The sequence below is a fragment of the Bufo gargarizans genome, chromosome 1 (genome assembly GCF_014858855.1).
Source record: "Bufo gargarizans isolate SCDJY-AF-19 chromosome 1, ASM1485885v1, whole genome shotgun sequence".
In the NCBI taxonomy this organism is placed as follows: Eukaryota; Metazoa; Chordata; class Amphibia; order Anura; family Bufonidae; genus Bufo; species Bufo gargarizans.
Genome location: NC_058080.1, coordinates 406,801,974 through 406,822,559, shown reverse-complemented (window position 1 = coordinate 406,822,559; position 20,586 = coordinate 406,801,974).

Sequence of the window (20,586 nt, the reverse complement as noted above, 5' to 3'; positions counted from 1 at the left end):
GAGACCTACCTGCTCAGACCTTGGTTTTTTTGCATTTATATACAGGGAGTGCAGAATTATTAGGCAAATGAGTATTTTGACCACATCATCCTCTTTATGCATGTTGTCTTACTCCAAGCTGTATAGGCTCGAAAGCCTACTACCAATTAAGCATATTAGGTGATGTGCATCTCTCTAATGAGAAGGGGTGTGGTCTAATGACATCAACACCCTATATCAGGTGTGCATAATTATTAGGCAACTTCCTTTCCTTTGGCAAAATGGGTCAAAAGAAGGACTTGACATGCTCAAAAAGTCAAAAATAGTGAGATATCTTGCAGAGGGATGCAGCACTCTTAAAATTGCAAAGCTTCTGAAGCATGATCATCGAACAATCAAGCGTTTCATTCAAAATAGTCAACAGGGTCGCAAGAAGCGTGTGGAAAAACCAAGGCGCAAAATAACTGCCCATGAACTGAGAAAAGTCAAGCGTGCAGCTGCCAAGATGCCACTTGCCACCAGTTTGGCCATATTTCAGAGCTGCAACATCACTGGAGTGCCCAAAAGCACAAGGTGTGCAATACTCAGAGACATGGCCAAGGTAAGAAAGGCTGAAAGACGACCACCACTGAACAAGACACACAAGCTGAAACGTCAAGACTGGGCCAAGAAATATCTCAAGACTGATTTTTCTAAGGTTTTATGGACTGATGAAATGAGAGTGAGTCTTGATGGGCCAGATGGATGGGCCCGTGGCTGGATTGGTAAAGGGCAGAGAGCTCCAGTCCGACTCAGACGCCAGCAAGGTGGAGGTGGAGTACTGGTTTGGGCTGGTATCATCAAAGATGAGCTTGTGGGGCCTTTTCGGGTTGAGGATGGAGTCAAGCTCAACTCCTAGTCCTACTGACAGTTTCTGGAAGACACCTTCTTCAAGCAGTGGTACAGGAAGAAGTCTGCATCCTTCAAGAAAAACATGATTTTCATGCAGGACAATGCTCCATCACACGCGTCCAAGTACTCCACAGCGTGGCTGGCAAGAAAGGGTATAAAAGAAGAAAATCTAATGACATGGCCTCCTTGTTCACCTGATCTGAACCCCATTGAGAACCTGTGGTCCATCATCAAATGTGAGATTTACAAGGAGGGAAAACAGTACACCTCTCTGAACAGTGTCTGGGAGGCTGTGGTTGCTGCTGCACGCAATGTTGATGGTGAACAGATCAAAACACTGACAGAATCCATGGATGGCAGGCTTTTGAGTGTCCTTGCAAAGAAAGGTGGCTATATTGGTCACTGATTTGTTTTTGTTTTGTTTTTGAATGTCAGAAATGTATATTTGTGAATGTTGAGATGTTATATTGGTTTCACTGGTAAAAATAAATAATTGAAATGGGTATATATTTGTTTTTTGTTAAGTTGCCTAATAATTATGCACAGTAATAGTCACCTGCACACACAGATATCCCCCTAAAATAGCTAAAACTAAAAACAAACTAAAAACTACTTCCAAAAATATTCAGCTTTGATATTAATGAGTTTTTTGGGTTCATTGAGAACATGGTTGTTGTTCAATAATAAAATTAATCCTCAAAAATACAACTTGCCTAATAATTCTGCACTCCCTGTATTTAAGGAATTTTGGGGGTTTTGTATTTTTGCTAATTTTATCTCCTTTTTACAGATTTTATTAAACCCTTTGTAAACTTCAAATGCTACAGCTGACCCCTTAGATTTGTATTTTTAAATGCCTTTTTTTTTGTCTTCTGTTGCCCTTTTTACAGTAGCTGTAAAGCCATAGGGGAGTTTACATTTAGCAGTTTATACTTGTTACCTAAAGGAATCATTTTTGTGTGCAATTACTCAATGTAGATTTGAAGCTCTCCCATTTATCCTCAGTATTATGTGACAGTAGCTGCTCACAGTCTATGCCCTGAAATACTGCCCTTAACCCAGGGAAATTAGCCTATTTAAAATTCAGTGTCTTTGCTCTGCCTGACAGAGTTTGCTTCTTATAGTTTAGGGGCAATATAATTATATTGTGGTCACTATTACCTAGTGTTTCTCGAACAGTAACATTTCCAACAAGCTCTGCATCATTAGAAATTACCTGATCCAACAGAGCATTGCCCCTAGTGGGAGCTTCTACAAACTGGCCCATAAAGCGGTCCTGCAGCAAGTTGAGGAATCTTCTCCCTTTTGCGGTTGAGGCAGAATCATGACCCCAGTCAATGTCTGGGAAGTTAAAATCTCCCATTATGACTACTGTACCAGCCTGTGCAGCCCGCTCTATTTGGTTATACAGTTGTTTTTCTATCCTCTCTGTGATGTTAGGGGGTCTATAGATTACACCAAGTATTATTTTTTCAGTGTTTATATCCCTTTGAACTTCCACCCATAAGGTTTCCACTACCTCACAATCCCCACTCACACTTGTCTTCAGATCACTCCTCAAATACAGTACAGACACACGCCACCAACTTTTCTATTGACCCTGTCTTTCCTAAATAGTAGTGTTGGGCGAGCATACTCGGCCAAACACTAATTCAGCTCGAGCATCGCGATGCTCCGCACATCGTGGTGTTCAGCCGAATACTGCATGTGCTCGAGAACGATGCTCGAGTCTCCTCCCTGCACGTTTGCTGGCTGCTACACAGCCAATAAACATGCAGGTAAGTACTGACATTCACTGTAATGACGTAGCCATGTTGGCTGCTGGCATTACAGTGATTGATTGGACGGAACGCGTCATCGGGTGCTATATACCACCCGATGACACATGTTCGGCTCAGTATTAGTCAGAGAGTAAAACTGTGCCAGCTGCCAGAGCACAAGAAACACACTCATCCACGATACCTAGCTTCATGTCCCAGGGCGGCGCAGGACACCACTCTCGAAGTCACATCAGTGTGACCAGGTGGTCGGTTGGTTTGCAGTGGATAATGCTTCCAGTCGGTTAAGCACCACCCTGTCTTCAACAAAGTCCAGTCTCAGTAGCTAAGAGTCTGGTCAACAGAATCCTCACCCTGATCCTCCTTCCTCCCACCATTGACAGTCTTGGCAAGTGATCCCACACTTAGAGATTCCGAGGAGCTCTTTTTATCGCCATTTTTTTATTTGGCCCACTCGCCAAACCTGCTTAAATAGGGACATGAGGAGATCTTGTGCACTGATTTCCAATCTCTTGAGCATCCATAGTCAGAAAAAGATGACGGTATGGATCGGCAATTAGTGTTTCACGAGGTGGATGATGATGATAAGACACAGTTGCCAATAAGTCAACTGCAATTAGTGTCTCAAGAGGTTCACGATGAAGATGAGACACAGTTGTTAATAAGTGAGGTTCTTGTTAGGTCAACAAGTCAGGAGGATGACCAGAGTGAGGAAGTGGAAGAGGAGGTGGCGGATGATGAAATCACTAACCCAACCTGGGAAAGTGGCAAGCTGAGCGAGGACAGCAGTACAGAGAGGGAGGGATCTGCAGCAGCGCCACAGGCTGGAAGAGGCAGTGGGGTGGCAAAAGGGAGAAGGCAGGCCACAAAAAACAGGCCTGCAACTGTTCCCCGGAGCACCCCCTTGCGGCAATCTCCCTTGCCAAGGGGTAGGTGTTCCGCAGTCGGGCGCTTTTTTGAGGAAAGTGCGGATGATAAAAGAATTGTCATTTGCACCCTGTGTTGTACCAAAACACTAGCAACCTCACCACCACCAGCATGATCCGCCACATAGTATCAAAGAACCCTAATAGGTGGGCTGAACGCCTGAGTCCACAATCAGTGTTTGCAGGTCACACCACTGCCTCCTCTTCCCCTGTGTTACCTGCTGGCCAATCCCCTGTCCAAGACGCAGGCCCGGATTCCTCCCACCCTGCACCTGTACCTTCGCAAGCACCATCAGCTAGCACATCCACTTCTGTGTCCCAGCGCAGCGTACAGATGTCCATACCCCAGGCCTTTGAACGAAAGTGCAAATAGCCAGCCATCCACCCACAGGCCACAGCACTAAATGCACAACTTTCCAAATTGCTGGCCCTGGAAATGTTGCCATTTAGGTTTGTGGACACTGAGGCTTTCCGTAGCCTGATGGCGCCGGCTGTCCCTCGTTACTCAGTCCCCTGCCACTACTATTTTTCCCGATGTGCTGTCCCCGCCATTACACCAGCATGTGTCACGTAACATTACCCATGCCGTGACCAACGCAGTTATTGGGAAGGTCCACTTAACGAATGACACATGGAAAAGTGCTTTTTGACAGGGACGCTACATTTCTCTGATGGCACACTAGGTGAACGTTGTGGAGGCCGGTAGCGAGTCGTACCCTCGGATGGCACAGGTGCTACCGACGCCATGGATTGCGGGCCCTATCAGGATTTCAGCCACCACATTAGTGGCTGCAACCCCTCCTTCTCCTCCTTCAGCTCCTCCTCTACTTCCACCTCTGAATTATCATCTTGCAGCACCAGTCAGCCATTAGTGAGTAGCTGGAAGCAGTATAGCACTGCGGTGGGGAAGCAGCAACAGGCCGTGCTGAAACTAATTTGCTTAGATGACAGCACACCACCGCAGAGCTGTGGTGGATTATAAGGGATCAGACTGAGCTGTGGCTCTCGCCACTCAACCTACAACCAGGCATTATTGTGTCTGATATTAGCCGTAACTTGGTGGCGGCTTTGGAGCTTGGCAAGCTCACACACATACCATGCATAGCCCATGTGTTCAACTTAGTGGTTCAGTGGGTTCTCAAAACCTACCCCAATTTGCCTGAGTTACTGGTGAAGGTGTGACGTGTGTGTGCCCATTTCCGAAAGTCATCTACAGCTGGCGCTGGTCTGGTATTGTTGCAGCAGTGCTTGCAATTGCTAGCTCACCGACTGTTGAGCAAGTGCTGGAACTCCACGTTGAACATGTTGGCCAAGCTTTGTGAGCAGCAAAGGGCAGTAGTGGAATACCAGCTGAAACATGGTCGTTGCCTTTCTAGTCAGCTTCCGCTCTTCACAAGCGACTACTAGGCATGGATGTCTGACCTGTGTAAGGTTTTACGCAACTTTGAGGAATCAACACAGATGGTGTAACAGCGTAACCATCCCACTTCTGTGTCTATTGAAACTCTCGCTGCTCACAATGAAAGCGGATGCTTTGCATGTGAAAGAGGTGGAAATGGGGGAAGACAGTACACAGGGTGATAGCCAGACCATCCTCAGTTCGTCTTCTCAGCGTGAATTGGATGATGATGATGAGGAGAGCTGTAGACGGTTGCCTCCGCTACAGAGAGTAGTACCCATAGCAGGTTTATTCCATTTGTTCAGCGTGGATGGGCCAAAGAGGAGGAAGAGGATGAGGAGATTGAGAGTCATCCTCCTAACGAGGACAGCGAAGTCTTGTCTGTTTGCACACATGGCTGACTTTATGTTATGCTGTCTTTGCTGTGACCATCGCGTTATGCGCATTTTGGCCAACACCGATTACTGGTTGTTGACTCTTCTCGACCTCCGCTACAAAGAGAACTTCTCATCTCTCATTCCTGTGGTGGAGAGGACTAGCAAAATGGTGCAATACCCAAAGGTCCTCGTGGAAAAATTGCTCCAAACATTTCCAGCTGACAACTCTGGTGGCAGAGTACATAGTTCCTTAGGCAACCGAGGAGATGAGACAAGTGGAACACACAGCAGTTCCAACAGAGGCACAGCAACACTCTCCAAGGCCTGGGACAGTTTCATGACACCCTGCCAGAACCCTCACCCTGATGCGCGGCTTAGTGTCACAAGAAGCGAAAAGTTTTGGAAGTTGGTGAAGAAGTACGTAGCAGACCATGTCAGCATCCTCAGTGATCCCTCTGTGCTTTATAACTATTGGGTGTCCAAGCTGGACACGTGGCATGAACTGGCACTCTATGCCTTGGAGGTGCTGGCCTGCCCTGCTGCCAGCGTTTTGTCAAACCGGGTATTTAGTGCTGCTGGGGGCATAATAACTGATAAGTGTATCAGGCTGTCAACTGAAAATGTTGACAGGTTGACTCTTATCAAAATGAACAAGGCCTGGATTGCCCCTGACTTCTCTACTCCACCAGAGGAAAGCGGTTGAACATAAAGGCACTTTAAATGTATGTTGTATTGAATACACTGCAATGTACTAAATTCCACCACAAAAAATGGTATGCAAGGCTGTGTCACTACCAGAGCTTTGAGACGTTCTCACAGCTCTGTGTCTCCACCCCTCTGATGATGTCACTTAGAGTTTGGAGGTGTTCTCACTGTTCTGTTTCTCCGCCCCTGTGATGAGGTCTTTACTCCCAGCTGTCTCTCCTGCGTTTGATTTCCCTGCCTTTACATCACCCCTCCTCCTATTGCAAGGCGTGGATTATATTTCTCTTTTCAGTTGTAGCTCTGCCTTGAGTATCTTCACTTGTTAAGCTACTAGTTCTCTGGACCTGTGTTCTGCTGCTGCAAGCACTCCGGATATTGCCAGCGGCCCTTGGATCCGTCTTCTCTGCGGCTGCAGCTCCATCAGCTAAGTGTGCAGACTTTGTTGTGTACCTGGTGATTTCCTGACTGGATCTGAGGTGGCCACGGTTCCCTCCATATTCTGAGCAGGGCATCGGTGGCCGTGCCCCTTCCACTATTGTAGGGGTTACAGGGCTCATCAGTCTAAGGTACGCGGGCATGCCTCGTTCCACCATTTGGATCCGGGCATGTGCTTTAGCAGCATAGGGAGAGTGTTGAGGGTCTGACAGGGGTCACCCTTTCTCTTCCCTAGTTTGGGTCCGGTCAGTAGCTCTTCTTACTGTGTATGCTCTGGTTACCCTTAAACAGCCGTGACATTATAATCCACCTACTGTCACTACCAGAGCTTTGAGACGTTCTCACAGCTCTGTGTCTCCACCCCTGTGATGATGCCCTGCTCAGAATATGGAGGGAACCGTGGCCACCTCAGATCCAGTCAGGAAATCACCAGGTACACAACAAAGTCTGCACACTTAGCTGATGGAGCTGCAGCCGCAGAGAAGACGGATCCAAGGGCCGCTGGCAATATCCGGAGTGCTTGCAGCAGCAGAACACAGGTCCAGAGAACTAGTAGCTTAACAAGTGAAGATACTCAAGGCAGAGCTACAACTGAAAAGAGAAATATAATCCACGCCCTGCAATAGGAGGAGGGGTGATTTAAAGGCAGGGAAATCAAACGCAGGAGAGACAGCTGGGAGTAAAGACCTCATCACAGGGGCGGAGAAACAGAACAGTGAGAACACCTCCAAACTCTAAGTGACATCATCACAGGGGTGGAGATACAGAGCTGTGAAAACGTCTCAAAGCTCTGGTAGTGACAGGCTGCCCTCTCCCCAAATGTTTTAGAGGGTCAGATCAGCAGCAGGCCCTCACCCCTAATGTTTTAGATGGTCAGCTCAGCAGCAGACCCTCACCCCTAATGTTTTAGAAGGTCAGATCAGCAGCAGAGCCTCACCCCTAATGTTTTAGAGGGTCAGCTTAGCAGCAGACCCTCACCCCTAATGTTTTAGAAGGTCAGATCAGAAGCAGACCCTCACCCCTAATTTTTGAGATGGTCAGATCAGCAGCAGGTCCTCGCCGCTAATATTTAAGAGTGTCAGCTTAGCAGTAGACCTTCATCCCTAATGGTCAGCCTGGCAGCAGACCCTCAGCCCTAATTTTTTAGATGATCATCTCAGCAGCAGACAGCAGCAGACCCTAAGCCCTAATTTTTTAGATGGTCAGCTGAGCAGTAGACCCTCACCCCAAATTTTTTTAGATGGACAAATCAGCAGCAGGCCCTCGCCCCTAATGTTTTAGAGGGTCAGCTCAGCAGCAGACCCTCACCTCTAATTTTTTAGATGGTCAGATCAGCAGCAGCCCCTCGCCCCTAATGTTTTAGAGGGTCACCAGCAGGCCATCAGTCATAATTTTTGGCAGCCATTTCACTTAAGTGCATAGGCTTTTTGAGTGTAGGAGTTCCACTACCTGAATAATTGTACCACAATGCGAATGAGGTCCTCCTTTATGTGATATACAGGTTGTATCGGAGTACCTCTTCCTTGTAATTTTTTGCACCACTTGCACTTCATATACAAATAAATATACAGGAAAGAATGTTTCCTAACAATTTTTCGTCTAAAATCGATTTTATCTTCGGTTTGCTGCGTCAGTCTATAAATGTGATGTACTACTCGGACAACATCGTTCCCAGCAGCAACCTGGGAGTTAAACCACTTCAACCCCGCTAGCTAAAACCCCCTTAATGACCAGGCCACTTTTTACACTTCTGCATTACACTACTTTCAACATTTATTGCTCGGTCATACAACTTACCACCCAAATGAATTTTACCTCCCTTTCTTCTCACTAATAGAGCTTTCATTCGGTGGTATTTTACTGCTGCTGACATTTTTACTTTTTTTGTTATTAATCGAAATTTAACGATTTTTTTTGCAAAAAAATGACATTTTTCACTTTAAGTTGTAAAATTTTGAAAAAAAAAACAACATCCATATATAAATTTTTCGCTAAATTTATTGTTCTACATGTCTTTGATAAAAAAAAAATGTTTGGGTAAAAGAAAAAATGGTTTGGGTAAAAGTTATAGCATTTACAAACTATGGTACAAAAATGTGAATTTCCGCTTTTTGAAACAGCTCTGACTTTCTGAGCACCTGTCATGTTTCCTGAGGTTCTACAATGCCCAGACAGTACAAACACCTCACAAATGACCCAATTTCAGAAAGTAGACACCCTAAGGTATTCACTGATGGGCATAGTGAGTTCATAGAACTTTTTATTTTTTGTCACAAGTTAGCGGAAAATGATGATTTATTTTTTATTTTATTTTTTTCTTACAAAGTCTCATATTCCACTAACTTGTGACAAAAAATAAAAAATTCTAGGAACTCGCCATGCCCCTCACGGAATACCTTGGGGTGTCTTCTTTCCAAAATGGGGTCACTTGTGGGGTAGTTATACTGCCCTAGCATTCTAGGGGCCCTAATCTGTGGTAAGTAGTTTGAAATCAAAATGTGTAAAAAATGACCTGTGAAATCCGAAAGGTGCACTTTGGAATGTGTGCCCCTTTGCCCACCTAGGCGGCAAAAAAGTGTCACACATCTGGTATCGCCGTACTCAGTAGAAGTTGGGGAATGTGTTTTGGGGTGTCATTTTACATATACCCATGCTGGGTGAGAGAAATATCTTGGCAAAACACAACTTTTCCCATTTTTTTTATACAAAGTTGGCATTTGACCAAGATATTTATCTCACCCAGCATGGGTATATGTAAAATGACCCCCCAAAACATATTGCCCAACTTCTCCTGAGTACGGCGATACCAGATGTGTGACACTTTTTTTCAGCCTAGATGCGCAAAGCGGCCCAAATTCCTTTTAGGAGGGCATTTTTAGACATTTGGATCCCAGACTTCTTCTCACGCTTTCGGGCCCCTAAAAAGCTAGGGCAGTATAAATACCCTACATGTGACCCCATTTTGGAAAGAAGACACCCCCAAGGTATTCAATGAGGGGCATGGTGAGTTCATACAAATTTTTTTTTTGGCACAAGTTAGCGGAAATTGATTTATTTTTTGTATTTTCTCACAAAGTCTCCCTTTCCTCTAACTTGGGACAAAAATTTCAATCTTTCATGGACTCAATATGCCCCTCACGGAATACCTTGGGGTGTCTTCTTTCCGAAGTGGGGTCACATGTGGGGTATTTATACTGCCCTGGCATTTTAGGGGCCCGAAAGCGTGAGAAGTCTGGAATATAAATGTCTAAAAAATGTTATGCATTTGGATTCCGTGAAGGGTATGGTGAGTTCATGTGAGATTTTATTTTTTGACACAAGTTAGTGGAATATGAGACTTAGTAAGAAAAAACAAAAACAAAAAAAAAACAATTTCCGCTAACTTGGGCCCAAAAAAATGTCTGAATGGAGCCTTACAGGGGGTGATCAATGACAGGGGGGTGATCAGGGAGTCTATATGGGGTGATCACCCCCCTGTCATTGATCACCCCCCTGTAAGGCTCCATTCAGATGTCTGTATGATTTTTACGGATCCACGGATACATGGATCGGATCCGCAAAACGCATACGGACGTCTGAATGGAGCCTTACAGGGGGGTGATCAATGACAGGGGGGTGATCAGGGAGTCTATATGGGTGATCACCCCCCTGTCATTGATCACCCCCCTGACCTTTTCCTATGAACCAGACACCCTCCCCTCTTCAGCGCAGGGGGTGCCTGGTTTAATGCTCGGGTTCTACCATTGACTTCTGTAGAGCACCCGAGCATCCCAAAGTGTTCTACTTGAGCATTCGAGCACCCAAGCACTTTGGTGCTTGATCAACACTAATGCCAGTTTTTCTTGAGTGTTTTTCTCATCAATCCAGCATCCCTCGAATATTTTGTGCAGAAGGGTACTATTATCTATTACTTCAGTGATGTATTTACTTCTTTCCTCATCGTTTTTTTTTTACAAAATGTGCATTTTTTATGGTTTCTACCTGGTGGCTAAACTGAATAGGCAAGACATATTAAATATTTATATATATTATATTAAAAAGAAGAAGAAAATGCTAAACATTTTATGATTTATGGATTTAACCATTATTCAGCAATATTGGAACAGCCACTTTAAGTTTTGGGGTGGAACAATAATAGGCAATATATTTTTTTCAATATTTCTTTGATAGAAACTTGATTGTGTTTCAACAAGGTTTTCAGTAGAATGTAGAAGATCTACCTTGTAGGTCTAGAAATGAGGTATATTCCTTAAGTAAAGGTCATTTAATTATGCATAAGCTAATGCACTTGACAAATTTCTTTGCATAGAAAAAGCAGCATGCTAAAATTACAAGGTTCAAGATTTGAATTCAAACAGAAATGCAAGCCACAAAGCAGACTCATTATTTTATTATAATGATGCAGGCAGCACCAAGGTCTCACAATTTGTTCGCGCATGAATGGAGAGATGAGTGTATGTTGAAAAAAAAAGGATGACTGCACTAAAAAGATGAAAACAGGTTAAAAATAAAACATTTGCATTAATAGAGTGAGAGTGGAAGAATGGGTGGACAGGACACGTAAGTCAATTAAAAGCAATAGTACTTGGATAAGAAGCTTTAAAGAACACTTCAACCAACTGACACTGTGCTATGCCTAGAGCAGGGCTTGAGGTCAGCTCATCTTGCAAGTATGCAAAGAATCTTAGAGAAACCCCCTATGTCAGGAATTAACCCCCACAGGCAAGGCATAATGCATAATATCACTTTTTCCTGGCAATACCCATTAGTTAAATAAAACATCCGGTTCATTGGATTGTCCAGGCAATACAAATTATTTAAGAAAGCCTCCGAATTTTTTTAAATGTAAACATAAAATAAAAAAAATCATGCTTACCTTACTGATCCTCCCCCGCTCCAGTTTTGACACTTCTTGGTTTTAACTTTTTCAACACACAGGATATGACTCCTCAACCAATTACGATGCAGCTGTGACCTGTTTCATAATGATTGAACCATCATTTCTTGTGTGTCGAGAAGCACCAGGAAGTGAAGAGAAGCAGGAGATAAAAGCATCATAAAATGAGCATTAGTAGATCAGTGGCACTAGGGGATTAGCAGCAGGAAGTAGCAATTTTGACGGTGCAGTTTTGATGGAGGCAGCAACGGAAGCCATACAGTACAGAACATGATGGAAGGCAGGCAGACAGTAACAGTGGCATGATGGTAGAAGTGATGGTAGAAGTCATGGAAGAATCATTCATATGATACAGAACATAATGGTAGGCAGGCAGACAATGGCAGCAACCATATGTTACAGAGCATGATGGTATGCAGGTAGACAGCAGCAGTAGCATGATGGCAACAGCAGCTGTCATACAGTATAGAACATGATGGTAGGCAGGTAGATGGCAGCAGCATTATGAGGCACCATCAGTAACAGCAGATCTATTTATCGGCTTAAGCTGGAGGAGCATAAAAATCCTCACGGATCCATGCCTTGTTCATTTTGGCAAAAGTGATGACAACTTCCTCCACTTAGAAGCACTGAAACCCCTCTCTGAGATGACACTGAAGGCTAAGCATGAGTGAACAGAAAGAGCATACTGGGCTAGTGCAGGCCATTTTTACAGTCTGCCTGCACAGAAGTTCATGGGGTTATGGGAGATGGTATGCACCAGAGAAAGGCCAGGTAGGAGTGAACCTGGTTTTAAGGCGGTAGGTCTCCATCTGCTGATTTGCCTCAGCCTAGTAAGGGTCTAAAAGCATGTCTATCCAGTAACCATACAGTTGTTTCATGTGAATGATATACCTGTCATCACGTAAGCAAGAAAACACACAGCTTGCCATTCAGGCCAGTGTGTCAGAGGGCCCAGTTCTTTCTAGATCTTCCCCCGATTAACATTATTGGTTATCATAGAGATGAGCGAATCAAATCAGACGAAGTGGAATTCGATCCAAATTTCAGGAAAATTTTGATTTGCAGATGCGAATTACCTCGCTCTTCGTGGCAACGAATCGCAATTTTTCCTAAAATGGCAGCTACACGTGTGAGCACATGGGGCAAGGAACTATGGGAAGGCGGGCTGGCCCATAATGCCATGCATGTAGCCAATCAGCAGTCAGCCAGCCATGTTGTGATGTCACAGCCCTACTAATACAGCAGCCATCTTAGAGTCAGACATTTTTAAGCATTCTGAGTGCAGGGACATACATGAGAAGGCACTAGGGACAGCAATTGGAAAAACCTGACTGTGAAAAAAAAGCTGAAGAAACGATTCATAAGTGCAGGCAAAGGATAGGGAGAAATCATTTCACAGCATCTTAGTGCAGGGAGAGACGTCAGAAGGCGCTAGGGACAGTGGCAGAAAAGTGATTTACAAGTGCAGGGAAAGAATAGGGAGGAATCATTTCACAGCATCTTAGTGCAGGGATAGACATCAGAAAGCGCTAAGAACAGTGCCATAAAAGCGATTTACAAGTGCAGTGAAAGGATAGGGAGGAATCATTTCACAGCATCTTAGTGCAGGGAGAGAAGTCGGAAGACGCTAGGGACAGTGCTAGAAAAGCGATTTACAAGTGCAGGGAAAGATTATTTGGGGATCCTAATAGCCATTATACAGCTCTGTCATTCCAGCAATCTGTTCTTGGGCTGCAAGTGCTATGTTGAAAAGCCTTTAGTGGCTTATATCTTTTCAAAAAAGAAAAATATACACACAGTTCACTTCTGCAGTTATATGTGTTGAAAGCATACAGAAAGAAAAAAATATAAGCACTTCACTGGTGCAGTTATTTGTGGCAAAAGGGTTTATTGGACTATTTCATTATAGAAAGAATAAAATATACATAATTCTGTACTGGCCTATTTCAGTACAAAAAGAAACATATTCTCAGTTCACTTCTGCAGTTATATGTCTTGAAAGTGTTTACTGACCTATTTCAGTACAGAAAGAAAAATATATACAGTATATAGACTTCACTGGTGCATTTATTTCTGCTGAAAGTGTTTACTGGCCTGTTTCAGTACAAAAAGAAAAATACACTCACCTAAAGAAATATTAGGAACGCCTGTTCTATTTCTCATTAGTGCGATTATCTAGTCAACCGTTCACATGGCAGTTGCTTCAATGCATGTAGGGTTGTGGTCCTGGTCAAGACAATCTCCTGAACTCCAAACTGAATGTCAGAATGGGAAAGAAAGGTGATTTAAGCAATTTTGAGCGTGGCATGGTTGTTGGTTCCAGACGGGCCGGTCTGAGTATTTCACAATCTGCTCAGTTACTGGGATTTTCACGCACAACCATTTCTAGGGTTTACAAAGAATGGTGTGAAAAGTGAAAAACATCCAGTATGCGGCAGTCCTGTGGGCGAAAATGCCTTGTTGATGCTAGAGGTCAGAGGAGAATGGGCCAACTGATTCAAGCTGATAGAAGAGCAACGTTGACTGAAATAATCACTCGTTACAACCGAGGTATGCAGCAAAGCATTTGTGAAGCAACAACACGCACAACCTTGAGGTGGATAGGCTACAACAGCAGAAGACCCCACCGGGTACCACTCATCTCCACTACAAATAGGAAAAAGAGGCTACAATTTGCACGAGCTCACCAAAATTGGACTGTTGAAGACTGGAAAAATGTTGCCTGGTCTGATGAGTCTCGATTTCTGTTGAGACATTCAGATGGTAGAGTCCGAATTTGGCGTAAACAGAATGAGAACATGTATCCATCATGCCTTGTTACCACTGTGCAGGCTGGTGGTGGTGGTGTAATGGTGTGGGGGATGTTTTCTGGGCACACTTTAGGCCCCTTAGTGCCAATTGGCCATTGTTTAAATGCCACGGGCTACCTGAGCATTGTTTCTGACCATGTCCATCCCTTCAGGACCACCATGTACCCATCCTCTGATGGCTACTTCCAGCAGGATAATGCACCATGTCACAAAGCTCAAATCATTTTAAATTGGTTTCTTGAACATGACAATGAGTTCACTGTACTAAAATGGCCCCACAGTCACCAGATCTCAACCCAATAGAGCATCTTTGGGATGTGGTGGAACGGGAGCTTCGTGCCCTGGATGTGCATCCCTCAAATCTCCATCTGCAAGATGCAAATCTATCAACTGCAAGATGCTATCCTATCAATATGGGACAACATTTCTAAAGAATGCTATCAGCACCTTGTTGAATCAATGCCACGTAGAATTAAGACAGTTCTGAATGCAAAAGGGGGTCCACCACCGTATTAGTATGGTGTTCCTAATAATTCTTTAGGTGAGTGTATATTCTCAGTTCACGTTGGCGGTTATATTTGTTGAAAGCATGGCTGGGAGTCAGCAGGGGGGCAGCTGTGGGAGGTTGGGAGCCAAACGTGCCCGGGGTAGAGCACCTGCTTTGTAGCAGCCTACCCGGGAAGTATGTAGTGGTGCAGGAGTTCACCTACATACTACAGCCTATTTCAGTACAAAAAGGAAAATACATTCTCTGTTCACGTCGGTGGCGGTTATATGTCTTGAAAGCGTTTAGTGGCCTATTTCAGTACAAAAAGAAAAATACATTCTCTGTTCACGTCAGCGGCGGTTATATGTCTTGAATGTGTTTAGTGGCCTATTTCAGTACAAAATAAAAATACATTCTTAGCTCACGTCGGCGGCAGTTATGTGTGGTAAAATCTTTATTGAAGTATTTCAGTCGAAAAACAAATTTATTCAGAGGTCAGTTATATGCTGTAAAATCTCTATGATGTCTCCATGATAAATTTGCAGTGTGGGGGTCCCTTCAGAGGGGGAAAAGATGCTGGAATGGGGGAAAAGATGCTGGATGACCTTTCCAGGAGCTGCTGTCGGGAGCAGCGGTTCATTTCTGAGACGTCCGTATAGTGTGGGAGGAATCCGAAGACCCTCTCCATCTTCATCCTCTGTTATATGTGATAAAATCTTTATTGACGTATTTCGGTTATAGTTATATGTGGTAAAACATTTTGGAACGTATTTTGGTCGAAAAACTAATTTTATTCATCGTTCCGCGCTGCAGTTATATGCAGTAAAATCTTTATTGACGTATTTTGGTCCAAAAACGAATTTTATTGAGTGTTCAGCACTGCAGTTATATGTGGTAAAATCGACGTATTTTGGTCGAAAAAAACTAATTTTATTCAGCTTTCAGCTCTGCAGCCTGCAGTTATATGCGGTAAAATCTATATTGACTTTTTTGGTCGAAAAACTAATTTTATTCAGTGTTCAGTGCTGCGGTTATATGTGGTAAAATCTTTATTGAAGTATTTGGGTCGAAAACCTTTTTTTTTTTGCGGTCAGTGCTGCGGTTATATGCGGTAAACTCTTTAATGACGTATGTAGTAAGGCCATTAGGCCTGAATTTGTGGGAGGAGTTAGTCCCCTACTTAAACACGCTACCCTACTCACCGCTTAGTCCTAGTGCCAGTGTTCCTCGTTCTACTTCCGGTTCGCGGGTGTCTGCAGGTTCGCGTCACTTTTTTATATCCCATTACATGTGGGAAAGCGAGGTTACTACAAAACAAACCTACTGTCTACAAACTTTCCAAATCACATACCCAGTTTGGCCTGTCATCGCCACCTAGTGGTTTGTATGGTATTATTCTGCATAAATGTATTTCCCCTGCACCAAAACCATAGCGGCAGCTACTAGCTTACTCATTTGGAGGTTATCACGTAATAGCTATTCACACAATATTATATCATGCCTTTACGCACTAAGTTAAGCTCAACCCTGTTAAAAGGTTTATTTTATTATCCACAGAGCGTACTGTGTTATACGATCAATAAAATAAATAAATCAGGGGTTCGTCTCCTCAAAATTCAGGTTCACTTCTACAATAGCACCAATCGGCTTGCTCATCCCATATGGCAAACCCCGATTCTTGTTCTTAATCCAGGTACAGTTTTATTTATTCCACTTTTCTTCACACAATACGCTCATACGTCACGTTCGCTCAGATTTACATCTGTCTTAAAACTCTTGGGTTCCTCTATCATAAACTTCAAACAAGCTTGCTTCTCCAAAACAGTCCCTTATATCCAGGTATAGTATTTTTTCTTCAACACTTCAGTTTTATTTTCATCAGTTTATTTTTTAAATCACAGCCAGCCTTCATTGTCATTTGCCACTCTGTCGTATCGCTCATTTATGCCCCCCAGTAATTTTCATGAGACGCTCATACACCACGCTCACAGATCTACATCTGTCTCAAACCCCTCAGGCTTCTTCGGTGATATCAACAAGCTGGGCCTGTCTTTCATATACTCTAAGATCAAATCCCGGGGAATAATCACTATCAAGGTTAGTATCCTACCATCACATTAATTTGCCAATTTATCTCATAGATGGAACGTGAACTGGCTCACAGGGTCTGGCCATCAGACCTAGCTCACCGAGGCATATACAAACCATCTCCCACCTCAACACGGAGGTACGGCCCAATGCCCAAATCATAGTTAAACGCCTCATTCGCTCTTCTATAGGGCCATAGTCAGGGCCTCACTTTTCACAGCCAAACGTTTTGAACCTTTTAACTGTCATCGAGAGGCCAACATCCCGCCACCACATCTGTGGCCACGTACTTCCCTCGCCCAAATCAAAGATAGAGCCTCTCACCAGCACTTGGTATTAGCAGGGTCTCATGCGTCACTAGTCTAAGTTAAGTTTTTCGCTTTGGCAGTAGCCTTGCAGTCCAGTTCATAGGAGCAATCCCACCCCCCACCCCTTGATGTTGATTTTGCGGGCGCCCCTACTAAATCCAACTCATTCAATTCATTTTCTAGAATGTCACAAGATACATCTCCCATGAATGAGGTGCCTGATGAGGATATAATATCCACTCCTATCAGACCGGAATCCCCAGGAGTATCTCTCGCCCCTTCTACCCCTACATCTTTGAGAGCATGGATTATACCTAAAATCACGACCGAACTTAGGCTTAGGGGCATCCTCTTTCCTGCTACGGCCAGAAAGGCGGAATTATACAGACTATTAACCAACCAAGACTCTGAGCCTAGGCCAGGCACAAGCTCTCAAAATCAACCTTCTAGGGCTGGCTTTGCCACCCAGGACACCCTTGCGGCAATCCTGGCCAACCTACAGACCTTGAACAGAAGGTTAAGCAAGGTGAAAAGTGCCATATCCTCCCCAGGTAACCTTTCTGTTCCTTCAGCCCCTATCCCGGCGGTACCTATGGCACCTACACCCGCCCCTACACTTCCCGCTCCAGTCGCGTCACCTTTCGTGTCACCAGCTCACTCCGTCCCAGACTTCATTAGGAAATAAATCCTAGATGGGAAGGACGTGTGTCTGGTATCATTACTCATTGCCTCCCAAGACGTTCTGGAGAACAGGGCTTATAATTTTGGTGATATCTCGGTGGTTCTTAAAACCAGAGACCCAAGGCTCAACAAAAAATTGTCGATCCCCAATTTCGTGTTGGCGTTCGGGATATACCATGATGTCATCTGCTCGGTATATCCCCACAGGAGAGAGGAACTGGACCTCTATCTCCATAAAGTGGTGGATTTGGGCGTCAAGTACGGGGGCTCATCTTTTTATGATTACCATAAATCGATATCAGCGAAAGCAGCGACACATTTGAAACAGTTTAATGTCAGAATTAACTGGTGTCAAATAGATACAGAACTATTTTGTCGCCACTTCGCTGGTCTGAGACCCCCGTCCTGCGCCATATGCAATTCCTCAACCCACTTGGCCGATTTGTGCCCGTCCATGGCCGACCCATCCACCCCCACACCCACCACTCAATCCTCTTCCACTCAAACAGGAAGGCAGACAGCTGGATAAACTGGGGAGGCCCATTTCCTTTTTAGGGAAGGCGCAGGTGTGCAACAACTTCAATGCAGGTTCCTGCAGCTTCAGCGCTTGTAGATTGTTGCACATCTGCTCTATCTGTTTCAGGGCACACACCAAGACCATGTGCCCGGCCAGGTTGTCCCCTAACAAATGACTAACCGACGTTAATATCGACAACCTGGTTTTTTACTTAAAAAATCATCCAAGTAAACATCTGGAGTATTTGAGAACAGGTTTTACCCAGGGCTTTCTCACGGGTCTCGTGGCCATTCCCTCAGGGATACTGGAATGCCCCAATCTCCTATCAGCCTGCCTTGACCCGGAGGCCACGGACGTTCTCCTCTCCACAGAAATAGCACAAGGTTTTGTGATCGGCCCCTTCACCTCCTCACCGTTTTCCTCCTGGCGCACTAACCCTATTGATATAGCTGTACACAAATATTCAAATAAAAAGCGCATGATTATTAATTTATCGGCACCGCACTCTTCTTTTGTTCCTAGCATCAACGCACTCATTCCCGCAGACGAATTCTCACTACAATACGTAAAAATAGACAACGCCATACAGACCATCATTTCAACTGGTTGAAACGCTTGGCTTAATAAAACAGACATCGCCAACGCATTCAAATTACTGCCCATGCACCCATTACTTTGGCACTTGCATGGTGTTAAATGGCAAAACAGGTACTATTTTTCCACGCGACTCACCTTTGGGTCCAGAAGCAGCCCTAAACTGTTTGATATTTTCAGAAACTCTTTGCTGGCTGCTTCTGAACATTATTAGGTGTCACGCCGTCATTCACTACCTGGACGATTTCCTCATCGTAGAACCAAGCACACGCGCACCCACCGACATCCTCAGCGCCTTTGCACTTTTCTCCACCCTCGGGGTACCTCTGTCTCCCGCAAAAAACAATTGGCCCCACTACTAAGCTCACTTTCTTGGGGATAGAGCTAGACTCTGGTACCTTCCGTGCCAGCCTTCCCCCTGAAAAACTGGTTCGTCTGAGAGGGGAAGTAGATATGTTCCTGCGGAATGATGTTTGCACCAGGAAAGAACTTTAGTCCTTATTGGGGTCCTTGAATTTTGCGATGTGCATCGTTCCGCGGCTGATTCGCCAGCTGACCTGGTTGGCAGCAACCGTCCAGTTCCACTTAGTTTGCCTTCACATCCCGGGTATTCACAACACGGCTGCTGACGCTCTGTCTCGATCTCAATTTCAGGTGTTTTTCCAGGCTCTCCCGTCCGCCCACCATCAGCCATCCAGAACACCGAATTTTCACGAGTTAATCTTGGATTGAACACACTTATTCATCATGCTAGGACACTTACGCACCAAGCACTATCACCAAACACTACTATCACTTACAGTAGGGCACTTACCATTTTCAACAAATTTACAGCTGAATTCGGTTTACAGGGTGATTTCTCAACCCAAACCATGGTGGCTTTTGCCTCTTTTTGCCACCTACATTTAAAACTTTCCCACAACACAATTAAATTATACCTCACAGGGGTGCAGCATCACAGCCTCACTAATTTCCCTAACAATACCCCCTTTTTTGTCATCATACCCCATCAAGAAAATCTTAAAGGGGATCACTAACTTGGTGATCAAATTTGCTATCTATTTGGCTTTTTATGGGTTCTCAAGACCTAGGGAATTTACCGTTGTTTGTCAAGGAGATACCGCTCACAGCCTTAAAGCCTCACAACTCACAAAAGTAGATGACCATTACATTCTCACAATCCCATCTACCAAAACTAATCAGTCCTCACACCCCACTATCGTTCCTCTCTTTCCAAGAGACAATGCTTGGTGCCCAGTTAGGACTCTAGACCTCTTACGGTCAACCTATAGCACGCACTTATCAGACTAACCTCTCTTACAGTTACAAGGGCACCTACTCACTACAGCAAAATTCACCACGCACGTGAAAACCTTACTGGGGAAATTGGGCCACAGCCCAACTTCATTCTCCGGGCATTCCTTTCGTATAGGAGCCGCTTCATCAGCTTCTAGCACTAACACCCCGGTCCACATCATAAAGAGGCTAGGGCGCTGGAAGTCCTCTATATACAGTACGTATATTCCACGAACAGAAAGAGAACATCGCCAAGCCTTCAGGAATTTAGTCATGTTTTTGAACTTCTCTTTGCCCTCTTTTATTTACATGCCCACTTGGACGTTGGTTTTCGGCACACCACAACCAACTTTTCCCTCTGACATTATCCTTACAGATTAAATTCCGAGCACAAATAGATGAACTTCGCAGCTCT